At 48.4% G+C, this 24,135-nt stretch overlaps 1 pseudogene; it reads left to right on the top strand.

Annotated features, from left to right (window-relative positions):
* LOC144674859 (C-type lectin domain family 17, member A-like) overlaps positions 1 to 19,783 on the top strand; it is a 58,364-nt pseudogene extending 38,581 nt beyond the window's left edge.
* The last annotated feature ends 4,352 nt before the right edge of the window (positions 19,784 to 24,135 follow it).

Raw genomic sequence — 24,135 nt, 5'->3', positions numbered from 1 at the left:
GCATTTCTGTTGGACCTCAGCCACGTGACGATCGCACCGTATCTATGTGCCTGTTGTTCCTCGGTTTCCATGCCTGCTCGTTTTGTGTTGCACTTGTTGGAGGAGTAAGTTACATGTCATCTGCCTGGAGCTGGTGAAGGAAGCATTTGAGATGCACCTGGCTATGTTCTAGTTAATCTTGGCGTTCTCCAGAGCTGATTGACATGTCGGTGTGTGTGTTGTTGCTCTGTCGTTGTCCTCTGCTTCCCACCTACGTCACACGTACTGACCAAACTGTCCTCACGTTCATCATCCCTTCTCACTCCCTCTTTCCGTCTCTCTCCGACACTTGTAGGTGAACGGGAACCAAGTTACGCCCAAGTCAACTTCACTCCACGGAGTCCACAGCATAACCAAGGTGACCCTGGATAAAGGTCAGGCATCCTGGGAGTGTGGGGTCAGAGGTCATAATGGTTCAGGGTAGTCAAGGGGAGGGACGTGGTGAAGGGATTCACCTCCCTATTTCTGCAACCTCCTCCAGCCCCTACAACCCTCCCTAACTCTGTAACCTCCTCCAGCCCCTACAACCCTCCCTATCCCTGCAACCTCCTCCAGCCCCTACAACCCTCCCTAACTCTGTAACCTCCTCCAGCCCCTACACCCCTCCCTATCTCTGTAACCTCCTCCAGACCCTACAACCCTCCCTATCTCTGTAACCTCCTCCAGCCCCTACACCCCTCCCTATCTGTGTAACCTCCTCCAGCCCCTACACTCCTCCCTATCTCTGTAACCTCTTCCAGCCCCTACACTCCTCCCTATCTCTGTAACCTCCTCCAGAGCCGACAACCCTCCCTATCTCTGTAACCGCCTCCAGCCCCTACAACACTCCCTATCTCTGTAACCTCCTCCAGTGCCTACACCCCTCCCTATCTCTGTAACCTCCTCCAGTGCCTACACCCCTCCCTATCTCTGTAACCTCCTCCAGTGCCTACACCCCTCCCTATCTCTGTAACCTCCTTCAGCCCCCTACACCTCTCCCTATCTCTGTAACCACCTCCAGCCCCTACAACACTCCCTATCTCTGTAACCTCCTCCAGTGCCTACACCCCTTCCTATCTCTGTAACCTCCTCCAGACCCGACACTCCTCCCTATCTCTGTAACCTCCTCCAGCTCCTACAACCCTCCCTATCTCTGTAACCACCTCCAGCCTCTACACCCCTCCCAATCTCTGTAACCTCCTCCAGCCCCTACACCCCTCCCTATCTCTGTAACCTCCTGCAGCCCCTATAATGCTCCCTATCCCTGTAACCGCCTCCAGCCCCTACAACACTCGCTCTCTGCCTCGGTCCCGCTCTCTGCCTCGGTCCCGCTCTCTGCCTCGGTCCCGCTCTCTGTCTGTCTCTCCATTTTTCTGTCCCTCTCTCCACTCCTTTAAGACGCTCCTTATACCAATCTCTGTGACTGACCTTTTGGTTACCTGTCCCTAATATCTCCCTGTGTGACTCGGTGTTCGATTCTCTTTGACAACTGTCCTGTACCATGCGCTGGGATGTGAAACGAGGGATATAAACGAGTAACGTGGTTGTTGATAAAAACAAAAAACTGCGGATGCTGGAAATCCAAAACAACAACATAAATACCTGAAAAAACTCAGCAGGTCTTGCAGCATCGGCGGAGAAGAGCAAAGTTGACGTTTCGAGTCGTCATGACCCTTCATCAGAACTTAGTAGAAATAGGATAGGGATGAAATATAAGCTGGTTTAAGGGTCGGTGGAGGGGGGCGTGGGGAAGAAGGGGGGGTTGGGAGGGGGTTGTTGGGACAAGCAAGCAGTGATAGGAGGAGATAACCAAAAGATGTCACAGACAAAAGGAAAATGTGGTGCAAAATGTGGTTGTTGTTTCTCTCGATAAGGGAGGTAGATACGTCACCATTGTCTGTTCCATGCAGTTACACAGGCTGCTCAACATGGGTCAATCTTTACTTCTCTATTCCAGATAAAACTGGACTGGAAACACCTGGAGGAAGAAGCTCAAAAAAATCTAGACGTATCATCGTGGTCGGCCTCATTGTCTTAATCTGCAACTTCACAATTATTACAGGTCTCACAGTCCACGGTACGGGGAGGAACATCTCACTGTAACACCACGATACATCCCACACCCCTCACTGTAACACTCTGATACATCCCACACCCCTCACTGTAACACTCTGATATATCCCACACCCCTCACTGTAACACTCTGATATATCCCACACCCCTCACTGTAACACCCTGATACATCCCACACCCCTCACTGTAACACTCTGATACATCCCACACCCCTCACTGTAACACTCTGATATATCCCACACCCCTCACTGTAACACTGATATATCCCACACCCCTCACTGTAACACTCTGATATATCCCACACACCCCTCACTGTAACACCCTGATACATCCCACACCCCTCACTGTAACACTCTGATATATCCCACAACCCTCACTGTAACACTCTGATACATCCCACACCCCTCAATGTAACACTCTGATATAACCCACACCCCTCACTGTAACACCCTGATATATCCCACACCCCTCACTGAAACACTGATACATCCCACACCCCTCACTGTAACACTCGGATATATCCCACACCCCTCACTGTAAAACTCCGATATATCCCAAACCCCTCACTGTAACACTCCGATATATCCCACACCCCTCACTGTAACACTCCGATTTTTCCCACACCCCTCACTGTAACACTCTGATATATCCCACGCCCCTCACTCTAACATTCTGATATAAACCACACCCCTCACTGTAACACTCTGATAGATCCCACACCCCTCACTGTAACACTCTGATATATCCCACACCCCTCACTGTAACACTCTGAAACATCCCACACCCCTCAATGTAACACTCTGATATAACCCACACCCCTCACTGTAACACCCTGATACATCACACACCCCTCACTGAAACACTGATACATCCCACACCCCTCACTGTAACACTCAGATATATCCCACACCCCTCACTGTAACACTCCGATGTATCCCAAACCCCTCACTGTAACACTCCGATATATCCCACACCCCTCACTGTAACACTCCGATTTTTCCCACACCCCTCACTGTAACACTCTGATACATCCCACACCCCTCACTCTAACACTCTGATATATCCCACACCCCTCACTGTAACACTCTGATATATCCCACACCCTTCACTGTAACACTCCGAAATACCCCACACCCCTCACTGAAACACTCTGATATATCCCACACCCCTCACTGTAACAGTCTGATATATCCCACACCCTTCACTGTAACACTCTGAAATATCCCACACCCCTCACTGAAACACTCTGATATATCCCACACCCCTCACTGTAACAGTATGATATATCCCACACCCCTCACTCTAACACTCTGATATATCCCACACCCCTCACTCTAACACTCTGATGTATCCCACACCCCTCACTGTAACACTCTGATATATTCCACACCCTTCACTGTAACACTCCGAAATATCCCACACCCCTCACTGAAACACTCTGATATATCCCACACCCCTCACTGTAACACTCTGATATATCTCACACCCCTCACTGTAACACTCTGATATATCTCACACCCCTCACTGTAACACTCTGATATATCCCACACCCCTCACTGTAACACCCTGATATATCTCACACCCCTCACTGTAACACTCTGATATATCCCAAACCCCTCACTGTAACACCCTGATATATCCCACACCCCTCACTGTAACACCCTGATATATCCCACACCCCTCACTGTAACACTCTGATATATCCCACACCTCTCACTGTAACACCCTGAAACATCCCACACCCCTCACTGTAACACCCTGATATATCCCACACCCCTCACTGTAACACTCTGATATATCCCACACCTCTCACTGTAACACTCTGATATATCCCACACCTCTCACTGTAACACTCTGATATATCCCACACCCCTCACTGTAACACTCCGATATAACCCACACCCCTCACTGTAACACTGTTATATCCCACACCCCTCACTGTAACAGTCTGATATATCTCACACTATCTCTCACCCTGACTCTGTCTCTCAGTTCTACAGATGAACAAGGAGTGCGGTGATGCTGACCCCCTGAACCGGACCTTGCCTGTTGCCCCATGGAACGTTACAGAGCTGAATGGAACGTTCCAGAAATTGTCCGAGACAGCGCGATTGCTCTGCCCAATGCTCCGAATCTGTTCAGGCGAGTGGGAGCTGCCGGCCGTACTCCTGCCCCCTCCCGCAACATCCCACGCTCTGCCCCATTGGGATCACCCCCACCCCTTCTCTCCCCTGCCCCCCACCCGCTGTCTCCCCACCCCCACCCCCACCCCCACCCCCACCCTCTGTCTCCACACCCCCACCCCCTGTCTCCCCACCCCCACATCCTGTCTCCCCACCCCCACGCCCACCCCCTGTCTCCCCACCCCCGCCCTCCCCATCCTTCAGTCAAGGCCTTAATCTCCAAGCGGAGGAAGGTCGCACTATCCTGGCCTCTGCCTCCTGGAGTTTGGGACAGGCGAGGGGATGAATCGATCGGGGGGGTGGGGTCTGTCCGACAGATTGAAGGGATTGGATAAGGTGCAGGCGGGCAATCCAAACTCGAAGCCTGAGTCCTACAGGTGAAACCACGGCGACCGGACCCGAGGCGTTGAGAGCAATGAAGAGATTCGATTGGGTCGATGGAGAGAAACTATTTCCTCTGATCCGGTGGGTTGTGGGGGAGCCGGGGAGGGGGAGTCGAGAACAAGGGGGAAGGTGGTTAAAATTCGAGCCAGGACGTTCAGGGGGGACATCAGGAAACACCACTTTACACAAAGGGGAGCGGAAATCAGGAACTCTCCCCCCGCCTCCGAAATAAACTGTGGGGGCCGGAGGTCAAAGGGAATCGTCAAAACTGAGATTGAGGGATCGTTGTTGGGGATGGAGGGTCACGGAACCGAGGGAGTTAAGGTACAGAGCAGATCCAAAAGAATGGTGTAAAATGCTCGAGAGGGGCTGAATGGCCTCCTCCTGTTCCTGTGTAACAGGGTCGAGAAGGGCTGAATGGCCTCCTCCTGTTCCTGTGTAACAGGCTCGAGAGGGACTGAATGGCCTCCTCCTGTTCCTTATGCCCCGATATATTTCCCTGAATTAAGTCTGTATAATTTTGCAGAGTCTCTCTGTACGAGCGGCTGGAAAGTTCATAATCATCATTGCTATAGACTCTCAACGGATAAAGTAAACTGGGACTCGGCAAAACAACAATGTGAATCCCTAAGTTCACACCTCATCTTCATAAATACAGAACAGGAACAGGTGAGAATGACAGACGCATCTGTCAGAATGAGATAGAGAGAAAATCTCCCTCTGCACCGTCCCCATCAAACACTCCCAGGACAGGGACAGCACGGGGTTAGATACAGAGTAAAGCTCCCTATACACCATCCCCATCAAACACTCCCAGGACAGGTACAGCACGGGGTTAGATACAGAGTAAAGCTCCCTTTACACTGTCCCCATCAAACACTCCCAGGACAGGTACAGCACGGGGTTAGATACAGAGTAAAGCTCCCTCTACACTACATGAACGAGGGTTTCAGTAGTCGATGAGCTGAGCCCGGGGTGGTTCTGGGTGATGTTACGGAGTTGGGAAGAGGCCGTCATGGTGACGATGTGGATATGAGGTGGGAAGCCCATCTCCAAGTTAAACACAACCCCAGGGTTGTGAACAGTCTGGTTCAGACTCAGAGAGTTCCCAGGATGGAGTCGGTAACTTGGGAATGGAGTTTGGAACAGAGACGGAAAACAACGGCTTCAGTCTTCCCGATATTGAATCAGAGGGAATGAGGGAGAATTTCCTGAGGAAGGGTTTGGTGTATTTTGGGGATCAGTTGTGTGTGCGTGTTTGTGTGAGTTAAGGCAGTCATACTAACTGAACACATTCCATCATTGTATCTGCTGCAGAATTTCATAAAGAAATCTATCGAGAACAATCCTGGGGATCACTGGATCGGACTAACAGATCGAGAGAGTGAAGGAAACTGGACATGGGTGGATGGGAGCCCAGTGAGGTGAGTCCCAGCGTCGCATGGAGAGAGAGAGAGCGGGACAAGGGGATTAGATTGGGATTGATACAGGGCTATGGGGAGAGTGCGGGGCAGTGGGATTAGTTTGGGATTAATACAGGGCTATGGGGAGAGAGTGGGGCAGTGGGATTAGTTTGGGATTGATACAGGGCTATGGGGAGAGAGCGGGACAGTGGGATTAGTTTGGGGATTGATGCAGGGCTATGGGGAGAGAGCGGGATAGTGGGATTAGTTTGGGGATTTGTACAGGGCTATGGGGAGAGTGCGGGATAGTGGGATTAGTTTGAAATTGATACAGGGCTATGGGGAGAGAGCGGGACAGTGGGATTAGTTTGGGATTGATACAGGGCTATGGGGAGAGAGCAGGACAGTGGGATTAGTTTGGGATTGATACAGGGCTATGGGGAGAGAGTGAGACAGTGGGATTAGTTTGGGATTGATACAGGGCTATGGGGAGAGAGCGGGACAGTGGGATTAGTTTGGGATTGATACAGGGCTATGGGGAGAGAGTGGGACAGTGGGATTAGTTTGGGATTGATACAGGGCTATGGGGAGAGAGCGGGACAGTGGGATTAGTTTGGGATTGATACAGGGCTATGGGGAGAGAGCGGGGCATTAGGATTAGTTTGGGATTGATACAGGGCTATGGGGAGAGAGCGGGATAGTGGGATTAGTTTGGGATTGATACAGGGCTATGGGGAGAGAGCGGGGCAGTGGGATTAGTTTGGGATTGATACAGGGCTATGGGGAGAGAGCGGGGCAGTGGGATTAGTTTGGGATTGATACAGGGCTATGGGGTGAGAGCGGGATAGTGGGATTAGTTTGGGATTGATACAGGGCTATAGGGAGAGAGCGGGACAGTGGGATTAGTTTGGGATTGATACATGGCTATGGGGTGAGAGCGGGAAAGTGGGATTAGTTTGGGATTTGTACAGGGCTGCCGGCAACTTGTTGAGTCTGTACAGGAATGTGTTGGATTTTTATCGGTATTTTTTATTTCCTCATTTCCCAGTTTTACCCGATGGGAGCAGGGTCAAGCGAATAATCTATTATTATGAAGACTGCGCTATTTTCAGAACCAATGACTGGAATGATGTCCGTTGCACCCATTACTTCCCTTTCATCTGTGAGAAAAGGGCACTGCCCTGCGTCGAGGCAGCTGATATTGAGAAATATTGTTCCTGGAGAGAGACTGGGACACAGAACGAGAGTGTCAGGATTGTCCAAAGATCCCCAGCCCCTCCTCCCTTCCCCACAATCCCCGACTGCCCGAGGCCATGTCCGAAAGGTGAAAGTTCATCTGTTCCTCCTCTCCCCCAGGAGGAGCCCCCTGCAGTGCCACCAGTATGGGAGGCAGGAATGACAGTGTGACGGTTGACATTGGAAAACCCCATTATAAGTCCAGACAGGAATCCGGTGAAATGTTACAGGCCGGAAGTCCTGCATTTCTCTAGCACCTTTCACGAACTCAGGAGATCCCCAATGTGCTTTTGCAGCCAATGAACTTTGCAGCCAAAAACTTTGTTTTCATAGTTGTCATGTCCAAAACGAGGCATTGAATTTGCATGCAGTAAGCTCCCACTGGACTCAGGATTGAAATCGTTCACATCGGAAATAACCTTTGGACATTTTCTTCTCCGACTTTGGAAATCATGTGAACTAATTTTCATCTCCGTGGTTCTTGTACTGTTACTATCCATAGTTGTAAAAGTTTCCTTTTTCTGTCCTCCATTACTCTGTGTTTGAGTGTGTGTGTGTGTGTGTGTGTATGTGTGTGTGTGCATGCACGCACGGGGGGTGGGGGTGTGCGTATGTGCATCTGTGTGTGTGTATGTCTGTGCATGTACATCTGTGTTTCTTTGTCTCTGTGTGTGCGCATTTGGGCTTTTGGGCATGTGTGTGTGCAAGTGTGTGTGCATGTGTTTGTGTGTGTGAATGTGTGTGTGTGTGCATGTGTTTGTGTGTGTGAATGTGTGTGTGTGTGAATGTGTGTGTGTGTATGCGTGTGAGTTTGTGAGTGTTTGTGTGTGTGAGAGAGAGCTTTAGAGTGTGTGGTCCAGAGTGTGACATTATGAACACTCCTTCCCCGGGTTTTAAATGTAAATAAACTAACCCAAGTTGATCACAATGTAAATTTGCTGTGAGTGATTAGTAAAGTGGATCAGACACACTGAGGGTTTGGGAAAACACACCACAACATTCTTCACAAAGAATTCAAAACACCTTCTGCGTACGGACAGTTGTTGAGAGACAGAAGTACAGTGTGCCTGTCCCTCTCCTGTCCAGAACAATTCGTTCTGAGGAACCTACCAACTCAGACATGTGTACAAGATCTCCAACTTTGTAATACTGCTCCTAAATTCTCAATTCCTTCATACACCAGCCTACGTACTTTTGCTGTAACCATTCCTCTCCCGACGCTCTGTTATGACACAGCAGATGATGTGTGCCAGGCGGATCAAATCCACGAGGGAATCCTGATCATGTGGTCACAACTGTTTTGCAATTTATATTTTAATTCGAGATGCCTGCCCTGAATTCAGTAATAATAAGTCCACCAAGACTCTAGAGATTTTTTTACTAACCTAAATTAAACATTCATTAACAAAAGAAATGATTGTAAGCACATACACGGGTCGACAAATTACTACTATAATAACTCCAAAAAGCCCCTAATTAATCGAGCTTCCAGCTACACCCCCATTAAGGCAACAGGAAAAATCAATTAGACTTTCAAACAGATCCAGGCAAATCATGACAATACGGTGTACAGTAGAATCCAAAGTGTGTTTTTCCCAGCTTCAGTTTCTGTGGACAGCAGCTTAATGCTGGAGGCTTTTCACACTTCTGGTAGATCTTGCAATGCCTTTCCCTCTGACACACAGCTTCTTCTCCTTTATACACGTTTATCCCTTTTAATGTCAATCCCATTGTTCCCAAAAGTCTTTGGATCTTTACCTTTCTCATAATATAAATCTCTTTATGGTGCTAATACTATCAGTAACCATAGGGAAAAATAAACACACTGCTTGGCCTCGTTTCTCTGGCAAGGCGTGCACGTCTCTTTGAAATTCAAACTACTCTGATTTATCTAAAAATGCAAATTCTCCTCACCGCACATTCTAAAACTTCAGCCATGTTTACCTATTGAGCATTTCAAACTTTTCATGAATCTCAGCCTCCAGACCAGCTGTCTCCAAGCCGATTAAACACAGAGAAACTGTCCAAACCCCACTATTCACCTACTTTTACAATAAATCACAATAACATTCTGAGAATGATTATATTTCCATTACAGCTCTTTGCCGGTGTCTCCGAGTTTTTATTTATTGGTTCATGGGTTGTGGACATCCCTGGCTTGGCCAGCATTTATGCCCATCCCTAATCGCACTTGCTCAGAGGGCATTTAAGGGTCAACCCCATTGCTCTGGGTTTGATGGGGGTGGTCTGCATCTCGAAACTTACAAATTACAAAAATGGGTTGTAACAGTTGTTTCAAGTTTCCGTCTGGGATTTGAATTTGAAGCCCTCGGCCTTTACCCTTGGCTGTGACATAATAAGGTTACATTCAGATCGGACATGGTCTTACTGAATGGTGGGGCAGGTACAACGGGCTGAATGGCCTCCTGCTGCTCCTGGTTCCTATGTTCAGATGTTCGTATGGACGTACCTACACTCACTGCCTGGTCAGTGAAGGCAAGGCCTGACCTCAATGCTCACCGGGAGGACCAATGGGAAGAAAAACCTTCCACTTTGGAATAAAATGACAAGTGATATTTGCTGCCAGGTTATTGGTTAGTGTTTCCAGGAGGTTTCAGAGGATCATTCAGTCTGTGTGTGTGTCAGTGTCTGTTTGTGTGAGTGTGTGTCTGTGTGTGTGTCAGTGTCTGAGTGTGTGTCAGTGTCTGAGTGTGTGTGTCTGAGTGTGTGTCAGTGTGTGTGTCAGTGTGTGTGTGTGAGTGTCTGTGTGTGTGTCAGTGTGAGTGTGTATCAGTGTGTGTGTGTGTGTCAGTGTGTGTGTGAATGTGTGGGTGTGTGAGTGTGTGTCAGTGTGTGCGTGTGAGTCTGTGTGTGTCTGAATGTGAGAGTGTGAGTGTGTGTCAGTGTCTGAGTGTGTGTGTGTGTGTGTGAGTGTGTGTCAGTGTCTGAGTGTGTCTGTGTGTGTGTCAGTGTCTGAGTGTGTGAGTGTCTGTGTGTGTGTCAGTGTCTGTGTGTGTGAGTGTGTGTCAGTGTGTGTTGGTGTGTGAGTGTGTGTCAGTGTCTGTGTGTGTGTGTGTGTGAGTGTATGAGTGTGAGTGTGTGTCAGTGTGTGTGGGTGTGTGTGAGTGTGTGTCAGTGTCTGTGTGTGTTGGTGTGTGAGTGTATAGACCTTTTCCAGTTACAACAAGCAGTCGAGATGCTTGTGAAATGATTTTGAATTCTGCCGATGTTCCCTGAAGCCAGGTTGGCTCTCCCTGTGCTTGGCAAAAATGTAAAACCTTCGGCAGCTGCTGTACATGGTTAACTGAACCACTTTGTCACACAGGTCTAAGGGGAAGTGGCATTACAAAAATGAAGAAAATAGAAACAGTTTTGAGGAAGTTTACGCCCTGACATTGAGTCTGAGGAAAGATTGAGACACATCTGAGAGAGAGAGAGAGAATCAGACAGGACAGGAACGGAGGAGAGAGACCCCCTCAGACACAAACCATGGAGCAGGACAGCGACTACATGAATATCAGACACATCAAAAACAACACGACAGCCCCCAGTGAACGTAAGTTAAACTGTTCAATGGAGGGAGAGAGAGAATTAAAAAGAGGGACAGCGAGATAGAGAGAGACAGAGAGAGGTGGAGATGGAGAAACAGAAAGAGAAAAAGAGCAAGAATGAGAGAGAGGTCAACAAGAATGAGAGAGAGATTGAAAGAGAGAGTGAGAGAGACACATGCATAGAGAGAGAGAGGGAAAAACAGAAAGAGAGAATAAGAGAGACAGAGAGTCAGAAAGTGAGATAGAGTGTTTGGTAAAGATAGTACATGGGAAGCTTTACTCTGTATCTAACACCATGCTGTACCTGTCCTGGGAGTGTTTGATGGGGACGGTGTAGAGGGAGCTTTACTCTGTATCTAACCCCGTGCTGTACCTGTCCTGGGAGTGTTTGATCGGGACAGTGCAGAGGGAGCTTTACGCTGTATCTAACCCCGTGCTGTACCTGTCCTGGAAGTGTTTGATGGGGACAGTGTAGAGGGAGCTTTACTCTGTATCTAACCCCGTGCTTTACCTGTCCTGGGAGTGTTTAATGGGGACGGTGTAGAGGGAGCTTTACTCTGTATCTAAGCCCATGCTGTACCTGTCCTGGGAGTGTGTGATGGGGACAGTGTAGAGGGAGCTTTACTCTGTATCTAAGCCCATGCTGTACCTGTCCTGGAAGTGTTTGATGGGGACGGTGTAGAGGGAGCTTTACTCTGTATCTAACCCCGTGCTGTACCTGTCCTGGGTGTGTTTGATGGGGACAGTGTAGAGGGAGCTTTACTCTGTATCTAAGCCCATGCTGTACCTGTCCTGGGAGTGTTTGATGGGGACGGTGTAGAGGGAGCTTTACTCTGTATCTAACCCCATGCTGTACCCATCCTGGGAGTGTTTGATGGGGACGGTGTAGAGGAAGCTTTACTCTGTATCTAACCCCGTGCTGCACCTGTCCTGGGAGTGTTTGATGGGGACGGTGTAGAGGGAGCTTTACACTGTATCTAACCCTGTGCTGTACCTCTCCTGGGAGTGTTTGATGGGGGACGGGGTAGAGGGAGCTTTAGTCTGTATCTAACCCCGTGCTGTACCTGTCCTGGGAGTGTTTGATGGGGACGGTGTAGAGGGAGCTTTACTCTGTATCTAACCCCGTGCTGTACCTGCCCTGCGAGTGTTTGATGGGGAAAGTGTAGAGGGAGCTTTACTCTGTATCTAACCCCAGGCTGTACATGTCCTGGGATTGTTTGATGGGGACAATGTAGAGGGAGCTTTACTCTGTATCTAACCCCGTGCTGTACCTGTCCTGGGAGTGTTTGATGGGGCAGTGTAGAGGGAGCTTTACATTGTATCTAACCCCGTGCTGTCCCTGTCCTGGGAGTGGTTGATGGGGTTGGTGTAGTGGGAGCTTTACTCTATATCTAACCCCAGGCTGTACCTGTCCTGGGAGTGTTTGATGGGGACAGTGTAGAGGGAGCTTTACTCTGTATCTAACCCCGTGCTGTACCTTTCCTGGGAGTGTTTGATGGGGACAGTATAGTGGGAATTTTACTCTGTATCTATGTTTATCCCCAGAAGCCTTGAGCTGCCTGGGCCCTGTGATGCAGAGAACTCTCGTTAAACCTCTCCTCCTATATATCTGACTCTCACTCTCTGTCTCTCTCCATTTCTCTCCCTCTTTATCCGGCTCTCTCTCTCTCTGTCTGTCTCTCTCTCTCTCTACCCTCCTTAAGACGCTCCTTGTACCGATCTCTGTGTCTGAGCTTTTGGTTTCCTGTCCCTAATATCTCCCTGTGTGACTCGGTCTTCGATTCTCTTTGATAAGCCTCCTGTACCGTGCGCTGGGATGTGAAACGAGGGATATAAATGAGTAACGTGGTTGTCGTTTCTCTCGATAAGGGAGGTAGATACGTCACCATTGTCTGTTCCGTGCAGTTACACAGGCTGCTCAACATGGGTCAATCTTTACTTCTCTATTCCAGGTAAAACTGGGCAGGAAACAGCTGGAGGAAGAAGATCAATAACTTCAACACATCTTGGCATCGCCTGCTTCATTGTCTTAATCATCAGTTTGGCTATTGCAATAGGGCTGGGAGTCCAAGGTAGGAAGCTGAACCTCACATTGAAACTGATACAGTGAGTGAACGGCAGCAATACTGAACTCCTTTATTTTCTCACCCTCTGTCCGTAAGCAGGGGTGTTTTCATATTGGAAATAGGCTGTGGTGCGTTTACCCAAACCCTCAGTTTGTGAGGTCAGATTTTAAGGGAGAAGCAGCAACATCTCTCTAGGTTTAAATCAGCAGTGTAGTTTATTCATACATTCAAACCCGGGGGGGTCATCACAACTTCATACACACACATAAGCACATAACAGGAACATCGGAAAAAGCTTTTTTACGGCTTTCAATAACTTAATCGAAGTTGTTTGGTTGAAGAAGGGCCACTTTTCAAATAAAGCAAAAGCAAAAGTTTACGATCCCTTTCAAACACGACACAGCCAATGATATATCACACACTCCTCACTGTAACACCCTGATAAATCCCACACCCCTCACTTTATCACCCTGATATATCCCACAGCCCTCACTATAACACTCTGATGTATCCCACACCCCTCACTGTAACACTCTGATATATCCCACACCCCTCACTGTAACACCTTGATATATCCCTCACCCCTCAATGTAAGACCCTGATATAACCCACACCCCTCACTGTAACACCGATATATCCCACACCCCTCACTGTAACACTCTGATATATCCCACACCCCTCACTGTAACACTCTGATATATCCCACACCCTTCACTGTAACACTCTGATATATCCCGCATACCTCACTGTAAATCTCTGATAAATCCCACACCCCACATTGTAACACTCTGATATATCCCACACCCCTCACTGTAATACTCTGATATATCCCACACCCCTCACTGTAACACTCTGATATATCCCACACCCCTCACTGTAACACTCTGATATATCCCACACCCCTCACTTTAACACTCTGATATATCCCTCAACCCTCACTGTAACACACTGATATATCCCGCATACCTCACTGTTACATTCTGATATATCCCGCATACCTCACTGTAAATCTCTGATATATCCCACATCCCACAATGTCACACTCTGATATATCCCACACCCCTCACTGTAACACATTAATATATACCACACACCCCACTGTAACACACTGATATATCCCACACCCCTCGTTGTAACATTTTGAAATATCCCACACCCCTGACTGTAACACTCTGATATATCCCACACACCTCACTATTACATGCAGATATAACCCACACCCCTCACTGTAACACACTGATATATCCCACACCCCTCACTGCAACACTCTGATATATCCCATATCCCTCACTGTAAGTCTCTGATATATCCCACACCTCTCACTGCAACACTCTGATATATACCAGACCCCTCACGGCAACACTGTGATATACCCCACATCCCTCACGGTAACACTGTGATGTACCCCACACCCCTCACTGTAACTCTCTGATATATCCCACACCCCTGACTAACACTCTGATATATCCCACACCCCTCACGGTTACAGTCTGGTATATAACCCACACCTCATTGTAACACCCTTATATATCCCACACCCCTCGCTGCAACACTCTGATATACCTCACACACCCACTGTAGCTTTGTGGTATATCACAGATCACTCACTTTAACACTGCAATATATCCCACCCGCCTCTCAGTAACATTGTGATATATCCCATACCCAAGACTTTACCTCTGTGATATATCACACACTCCTCACTGTAACACTCTGATATGTCCCATTCCCCTCACTGCAACACTCTGGTATATCCCACACCCCTCACAGTTACAGTCTGGTATATAACCCACACCTCACTGTAACACCCTGATATATCCGACAGCCCTTGCTGCAACACTCTGATATACCTCACACACCCACTGTAGCTTTGTGGTATATCACAGATCACTCACTTTAACACTGCAATATATCCCACCCGCCCGTCTGTAACATTGTGATATATCCCATATCCATGACTTTACCTCTGTGAGAAATCACACACTCCTCATTGTAACATTCAGATATATCGCAGACACCTCACTGTAACACCCTGATATATCCGACAGCCCTTGCTGCAACACTCTGATATACCTCACACACCCACTGTAGCTTTGTGGTATATCACAGATCACTCACTTTAACACTGCAATATATCCCACCCGCCCGTCTGTAACATTGTGATATATCCCATACCCATGACTTTACCTCTGTGAGAAATCACACACTCCTCACTGTAACATTCTGATATATCGCACACAACTTACTGTAACACCCTGATGTATCCCGTGCCCCTCACTGTAACACACTGATGTATCCCGTGCCCCTCACTGTAACACCCTGGTGTATCCCGCGCCCATCACGTTAACACCCTGGTGTATCCCGCGCCCCTCACGTTAACACCCTGGTGTATCCCGCGCCCCTCACGTTAACACCCTGGTGTATCCCGCGGCCCTCACGGTAACACCCTGCTGTATCCCGCGGCCCTCACGTTAACACCCTGGTGTACCCCGCGGCCCTCACGTTAACACCCTGGTGTATCCCGCGCCCCTCACGTTAACACCCTGGTGTATCCCGCGGCCCTCACGTTAACACCCTGGTGTATCCCGCGGCACTCACGTTAACACCCTGGTGTATCCCGCGCCCCTCACGTTAACACCCTGGTGTATCCCGCGCCCCTCACGTTAACACCCTGGTGTATCCCGCGCCCCTCACGTTAACACCCTGGTGTATCCCGCGCCCCTCACGTTAACACCCTGGTGTATCCCGCGCCCCTCACGTTAACACCCTGGTGTAATCCGCGCCCCTCACGTTAACACCCTGGTGTATCCCACGCCCCTCACGTTAACACCCTGGTGTATCCCACGCCCCTCACGTTAACACCCTGGTGTATCCCAAGCCCCTCACGTTAACACCCTGGAGTATCCCACGCCCCTCACGTTAACACCCTGGAGTATCCCACGCCCCTCACGTTAACACCCTGGTGTATCCCACGCCCCTCACGGCAACACCCTGGTGTATACCACGCCCCTCACGGTAACGCCTTGGTGTATCCCACGCCCCTCACGGTAACACCCTGGAGTATCCCACGCCCCTCACGGTCACACCCTGGTGTATCCAACGCCCTTCACGGTCACCACCTGGTGTATCCCATGCCCCTCACGGCCACACCCTGATGTATCTCACGCCCCTCACGGCCACAATCTGATGTATCCCACGCCCCTCACGGCAACACCCTGATGTATCCCACGCCCCTCACGGCCACAATCCGATGTCTCCCACACCCCTCACTGTAACACCCTGGTGTATCCCACGCCCCTCACGGCAACACCCTGATGTATCCCACACCCCTCACTGTAACACTCTGATATATCCCACACCCTTCACTGTAACACTCTGATATATCCCACACCCCTCACTGTAACACCCTGGTGTATCCCACGCCCCTCACGTTAACACCCTGGTGTATCCCACGCCACTCACGGCAACACCCTGGTGTATCCCACGCCCCTCACGCCAACACCCTGGTGTATCCCACACCCCTCACGCCAACACCCTGGTGTATCCCACGCCCCTCACGGCAACACCCTGGTGTATCCCACGCCACTCACGGCAACACCCTGGTGTATCCCACGCCCCTCACTGTAACACCCTGGTGTATCCCACGCCCCTCACTGCAACACCCTGGTGTATCCCACGCCCCTCACGGCAACACCCTGGTGTATCCCACGCCCCTCACGGCAACACCCTGGTGTATCCCACGCCCCTCACGGCAACACCCTGGTGTATCCCACGCCCCTCACGGCAACACCCTGGTGTATCCCACGCCCCTCACGGCCAGACCCTGGTGCATCCCACGCCCCTCACGGCCAGACCCTGGTGCATCCCACGCCCCTCACTGTAACACCCTGATATATCCCACACCCCTCACTGTAACACCCTGATATATCCCACGCCCCTCACTGTAACACCCTGATATATCCCACACCCCTCACTGTAACACTGATATATCCCACACCCCTCACTGTAACACTCTGATATATCCCACACCCCTCACTGTAACACTCTGATATATCCCACACCCCTCACTGTAACACTCTGATATATCCCACACCCCTCACTGTAACACTCTGATATATCCCACACCCCTCACTGTAACACTCTGATATATCCCACACCCCTCACTGTAACACTCTGATATATCCCACACCCCTCACTGTAACACTCTGATATATCCCACACCCCTCACTGTAGCACTCTGATATATCCCACACCCCTCACTGTAACACTCTGATATATCCCACACCCCTCACTGTAACACTCTGATATATCCCACACCCCTCACTGAAACACTCTGATATATCCCACACCCCTCACTGTAACACTCTGATATATCCCACACCCTTCACTGTAACATTCTGATATATCCCACATCCACATCACTCCAGCTCTGTTGTGACATAGACAGGTGTCGGAGTGGGCAGGTATGGGATTGACAAATTTTGACACAGAGAAGTGTGAAGTGATTGATTTTGGCTGGAAGAATATGTAGAGGCAGGTTCAATCGAGGCATTCAAGGGGGCATTGGATAGTTATTTGAACAGATATAATGTGCAGGGGTACAGGGGGGAAAAGGCAGGGCGATGGCACTGGGTCCTAACGCTCATTCGGAGAGCCAGTGCGGACAAATGGCCTCCTTCTGTGCGGTTCAGACCCTGTGGTCCTTTAATCCTGTGAGTTCTGTGACCCTGTGATTCTCTCAGTCCTACAGATGGACAAGAACATGACGGGGTTTACGGAAAGATCCAGAACATTTCCGAGACCCTTGAAAAGATGCTCCGGATCCTCAGATCCCTCTGCACCGTTCTCCGAAACTGCTCGGGTGAGTTGGCGCTGAATGGGCCTCCACCTGCTCCCATGTAACAAGCTCGAGAGGTGCTGAATAGCCTCATCCTTTTCCTGTGTAATAGGCTCGAGAGGAGCTGAATGGGCCTCCTCCTGTTCCTGTGTAACAGGCTCGAGAGGTGCTGAATGGGCCTCCTCCTGTTCCTGTGTAACAAGCTCGAGAGGGGCTGAATGGCCTCCTCCTGTTCCTAATGTCCTGATGTATTTCTCTGAACTAAGTCTTCATAAATTTGCAGAGTCTCTCTGTCCTAGCGGCTGGAAAGTTCATAATCATCATTGCTATAGATTGTCAACGAAGAGCAAGGAATGGAACTCGGCAAAACTACAATGTGAATCCCGAACTTCACACCTCATCGTCATAAATACAGAACAGGAACAGGTGAGAATGACAGACGCATCGGTCAGAATTAAATAGAGAGAAAATATTACTCTACACTGTCCCCATCAAACACTCCCAGGACAGGTACAGCACGGGGTTAGATGCAGAGTAAAACTCCATCTACACCATCTCCATCAAACACTCCCAGGACAGGTACAGCCTGGGGTTACAGATTATAGCTCCCTCTACACTGTCCACATCAAACAATCCCAGGACAAGAACAGAACGGGGTTAGATACAGATTAAAGCACCCTCTACACCGTCCCCATCAAACACTCCCAGGACAGGTACAGCACGGGGTTGGATACAGAGTAAAGCTCCCTCTACACCGTCCCCAACAAACACTCCCAGGACAGTTACAGCACGGGGTTAGATACAGAGTAAAGCTCCCTCTACACTGTCCCCATCAAACACTCCCAGGACAGGTACAGCACAGGGTTAGATACAGAGTAAAGCTCCCTCTACACCGTCCCCATCAAACACTCCCAGGACAAGTACAGCACGGGGTTAGATACAGAGTAAAGCTCTCTCTACACTACATGGACGAGGGTTTCAGCAGTTGATGAGCTGAGCCCGGGGTGGTTCTGGGCGATGTTACGGAGTTGGGAAGAGGCCGTCTTGGTGACAATGAGGATATGAGGTGGGAATCCCATCTCCAGGTTAAACACGACCCCGGTTTGTGAACAGTCTGGTTCAGACTCAGAGAGTTCCCAGGATGGAGTCGGTAACTCGGGAATGCAGTTTGGAACAGAGACGGAAAACAACAACTTCAGTCTTCCCGATATTTAATCAGAGGGAATGAGGGAGAATTTCCTTAGAAAGGGTTTGGTGTATTTTGGGTATCAGTTGTGTGTGTGAGTGAGTCAGTGTATCCCTGTGTGTGTGTGTGTGTGTGTGAGAGTGTGTCGGTGTGTGTGTGTGTGTGTCTGTGTCACTGTGAATTAAGGCCGTAAAACTAACTGCTCACACCCCATCATTGTATCCACTGCAGAATTTCATAGAGAAATCTATCGAGAACAATCCTCGGGATTACTGGATCGGACTAACAGATCGAGAGAGTGAAGGAAACTGGAAATGGGTGGATGGGACCCCAGTGAGGTGAGTCCCAGCGTCGCATGGAGAGAGCGGGACAGTGGGATTAGATTGGGATTGATACAGGGCTATGGGGAGAGATTTGGACAGTGGGATTAGTTTGGGGATTTGTACAGGGCTATGGAGAGAGGGCGGGACAGTGGGATTAGTTTGGGATTTGTACAGGGCTATGGGGAGAGAGCGGGACAGTGGGATTAGTTTGGGATTGATACAGGGCTATGGGGAGAGAGTGGGACAGTGGGATTAGTTTGGGATTTGTACCAGGCTGTAGGAATCTTGTTGATTCTGTGCAGAATGTGGTGGATTTTTATCGGTATTTTTTATTTCCCCAATTCCCAGTTTTACTCGATGGGAGCAGGGTGAACCGAATAATGGGAGTGGTAATGAAAACTGTGCCATCATCAGAATAAACGGCTGGAATGATGTCAGTTGTACCGATCGCCTCTCTTTCATCTGTGAGAAAAGGGCACTGCCCTGCATCGAGGCAGCTGATATTGAGAAATATTGTTCCTGAAGAGAGACTGGGACACAGAACGAGAGTGTCAGGATTGTCCAAAGATCCCCAGCCCCTCCTCCCTTCCCCACAATCCCCGACTGCCCGAGGCCACGTCCGTAAGGTGAAAGTTCATCTGTTCCCCTTCTCCCCCAGGAGAAGCCTCCTGCAGCGCCACCAGTGGTAGGAGGGGTGGAATGACAGTGTGACGGTTGACATTGGAAAACCCCATTATAAATCCAGGCAGGAATCCGACAAAATGTTACAGGACAGAAGCCCTGCATTTCTCTAGCACCTTTCACTAACTCAGGAGATCCCCAATGTACTTTTGCAGCCAATGAAGTAACTCCTTACAATGTTTTCATTGTTGTTAAGTCAGAAACGAGACATTCAATTTGCGTGCAGTAACCTCTCACTGGACTTGGGACTAAACTCCGTCACATCGGAAATAGCATTTGGACTTTTTCTTCTCATACTCTGGAAATCATGTGAACTCATTTTCATCTCCGTGGTTCTTGTACTGTTACTATCCATAGTTGTAAAAATTTCCTTTGTCTATCCTCCATTTCTGTGTGTGTGTGTGAGTGTGTGTGTGTGTGTGTGTGCGTATGTGTGTCTGTGTATGTGTGTGCATGTGTGTATGTGGGTGCACTTTTTTGTGTGTGTGTTTGCATGTGTATGTATTTTGGTATGTATATCTTTGTGTGTGTATGTCTGTGTGTCTGTGTGTTTGTGTGTGAGTGTTTGCTTGTGTGAGTGTGTGTGTCTTTATGTGTCTGTGTGTGAGTGAATGTGTGGGTGTGTGTGTGAACGTGTGTGTATATGTTGTGTGTGTCTGTGTGTGAGTGTTATGTGTTGTGTATATGTGGTGTGTGTGTGTGGGTGTGTGAGTGTGTGTGTGTGTGTGTGTGGGTGTGAATGTGGAGGTTGACATTGTGAACATTTCTGCCCCGGGTTTTAAATGCAAATAAACTAACCCGAGTTGATCATATTGTGAGTTTGCTGTGAGTGATTAGTAAAGTGGATCAGACACACTGAGGGTTTGGGAAAACACACCACAACACACTTCACAAAGAATTCAAAACACCTTCTGCGTACGGACAGTTGGTGAGAGACACAAGTACAATTTGAACAGAACAGTTCATTCTGAGGAACCTACCAACTCAGACACATGTACAAGATCTCCAACTTGGTAATACTGCACCTAACTTCTCAATTCCTTCATACACCAACCTACGCACTTTTGCTTTAACCAATCCCTTAGGTGTGTTCGGTGTCCTGATGTTTACCCAGGAAGTGACCACAATGAGCTGGAAAACACAATTGCTTCTTTTAACGATTAACTGAAATCTGTGTCCCTCTCGTCCTCGCTCCTTTCCCCAACGCGGCAACTTCTCCCTATCGATTCACGTTGCTGCTATCCCTTTCATCCCATGAGCTATAACTTTGCTCACAAGCCTGTTGTGCGGCACTGTATCGAATGCCTTCTGGAAGTCCATATACACTACATCTACAGTGGTACCCTCATCGACCCTCTCTGTTCCCTCATCAAAAAAACTCCAGCAAGTTCATTAAACAGTATTTTCCCAGAACAAATCTGTGCTGGTTTTCCTTAATTCACCTGCATTTGTCCTTGTGATGATTTAATTTACTCCTGGATTATTGTTTCCAGAAGCTTCCCCACTGTCGAGGTAAAATTGACTGGCCTGTAGTTGCTGGGTTTATCTTTTCACCCTGTGTTGAGCAAGGGTGTAATGCTTACAATTCTCCAGTCCTCTGGAACGACTCCAGAGTAATGTTTTTAGAGACTGTGCCCATGTCGTCTGTTCTGGAGCATAAAGAGTTAACAGGTGTGATATGTTCATGTATGACATAGATGATGATATGTCAATAACCTCAATCAGTCATGAGTTAGACTCTTGAAAGAGAGAGAGGAGTTGGAAACAGGCCTAGGTGTAATGTGCCTACTCTGTAACCCGTTCACAAGTCGTACTAGTAAACAACTGTTGATCAGATACCAAAGAGAATCTACAGGGTGCCCAATAGCCAAGTCCCATGCCTAGAGGCCAAGATGGAAGGACCATTATATAACATGGTGGCAGCCGTGGAGACATTGATGCGTAAAACACAAGGTTGTTCTCGAAGGAACCACAGGGTGACAGCAGCTCGATAGCAGCTTGTAACACATCGATGGAAGAAGGAAGAACACTGGAGGGAGGAAAGGATGACCATCCCTGGTTAGCAGTCCCTGCCCCAACCTGGTCCATTTAACCGCCCCGAGTGCCTGCGGAGAGGCCAGCAGTGGGAGTTATGGAAACACCATTGTCTCCAGTATGGAGCAGCGTCAGGCCTTCACGTGAAAGAGCAGAAGCTTCAGGTCAGGACCTTTCTGTATGCAGTAGGTCCAGTGGCAGATGGCATTGTCATAGGACAGGGGAGTCGACAGCGAATTTTAAGCTCACACTAAACACCTTTGACACTCATTTAAGCCTGAAGCAAGACTTCGTAATTCAACAAATACATTCTAACCAGCCCTCGTAGCAACCTGGGGAATCTATTGGATTATTCCTAACCGACCTATACATTCAGGTGAGTCCTTGCAGAAACAGGGAGCTGACTGATGAGCGAATCCGTGATCACAGGGTCGTGGTGTCCAGGATGAAAAACCCTCCAACATTTTGCAGAAGACAGATGATCTTATTTCAGATCAAGCGTTCCAGTGTGCGAGGCAAGGTTGTATAACATCAAGATCGCAAAACAACGATAACTTCAACAACAACCTCAACCTTGAAAAACACCAACAAATTCAACAACAACCTCAACCTTGAAAAACACAAACAAATTCAACAACAGCCTCAACCTTGAAAAACACAAACAAATTCAACAACCTCAACATTAAAAAGCACCAATAAATTCAACAACCCCAACATTGAGAAGCACCAACAAATTCAACAACAACCACAACATTGAAAAGCACCAAAAAATTCAACAACAACCTCAACACTGGAAACACCAAGAAATTCAACAACAACTCCAACGTTACAAAACACCAACAAATTCAACAACAACTCCAACATTGAAAAGCACCAACCAATTCAACCACGTCAACGTTGAAAAACATCAACAAATTCAGCAAAAACCACAACTTTGAAAAACACCAACAAATTCAATAACAACCTCGACATTGAGAAACACCAACAAATTCAACAACAACCTCAACACTGGAAACACCAACAAATTAAACAACAACCTGAACATTGGAAACACCAACAAATTCAACAACAACCTCAACACTGAGAAACACCAACAAATTCAACAACAACTTCAACATTGAAAAACGCCAGCAATTTCAACAACCCCAGTACTGGGAAACACCAATAAATTCAACAACAACCTCAACCTTGAGAAACACCATCAAATCCAATAACAACCTCAAAATTGAAAAACACCAACCGATTCAACAACAACCTCAACATTGAAAAACACCAACAAATTTAACAACAACCTCAACATTGAAAAGCAGCAAGAAGTTCAACAACAACCCCAACATTAAAAAGCACCAACAAATTCAAAAACCACCCCAACATTGAAAAACACCAACAAATTCAAAAACAACCCCAACATTGAAAAACACCAACAAATTCAACACCAACCCCAACATTGAGAAGCACCAACAAATTCAACAACAACAACATTGAAAAGCACAAACGAAAATCAATAACAACCTCAACACTGGAAATACCAACAAATTCAACAACCTCAACATTGAGAAACACCAACAAATTCAACAACAACCTCAACATTGAAAAGCACCAACAAATTCAACAACAACCTCAACATTGAGAAGCACCAACAAATTCAACAACAACCTCAACATTGAGAAACCTCAACAACCTCAACATTGAAAACACCAAATTCAACAACAACCTCAATATTGAAAACACCAACAAATTCAACAACAACCTCAACATTGAAAAGCACCAACAAATTCAACAACAACCTCAACATTGAGAAGCACCAACAAATTCAACAACAACCTCAATATTGAGAAACACCAACAAATTCAACAACAACCTCAACATTGAAAACACCAACAAATTCAACAACAACCTCAACATTGAGAAGCACCAACAAGCTGGACTCGAGCTCTCGGTCGCTGCCTTCCTTGTATCACAGTCCGGCAGGGGGGCTTTGGGGGTCGGTGGGGGGGGGCTTTGCGGGTCGGAGGGGAGGGGGGGCTTTGGGGGTCAGAGGGGAGGGTTTGGGGGTCGGGGGGGGTTTGGGGGTCGGGGGTTTGGGGGTCGGGGGGAGGGGGTGTTTGGGGGTCGGGGAGAGGAGGGGTTTGGGGGTCGGTGGGAGGAGGGGTTTGGGGG

The sequence above is a fragment of the Cetorhinus maximus genome, unplaced genomic scaffold, assembly GCF_964194155.1.
Source record: "Cetorhinus maximus unplaced genomic scaffold, sCetMax3.hap1.1 HAP1_SCAFFOLD_834, whole genome shotgun sequence".
Classification (NCBI taxonomy): Eukaryota; Metazoa; Chordata; class Chondrichthyes; order Lamniformes; family Cetorhinidae; genus Cetorhinus; species Cetorhinus maximus.
This window is presented reverse-complemented; position numbering and strand designations above follow the sequence as displayed.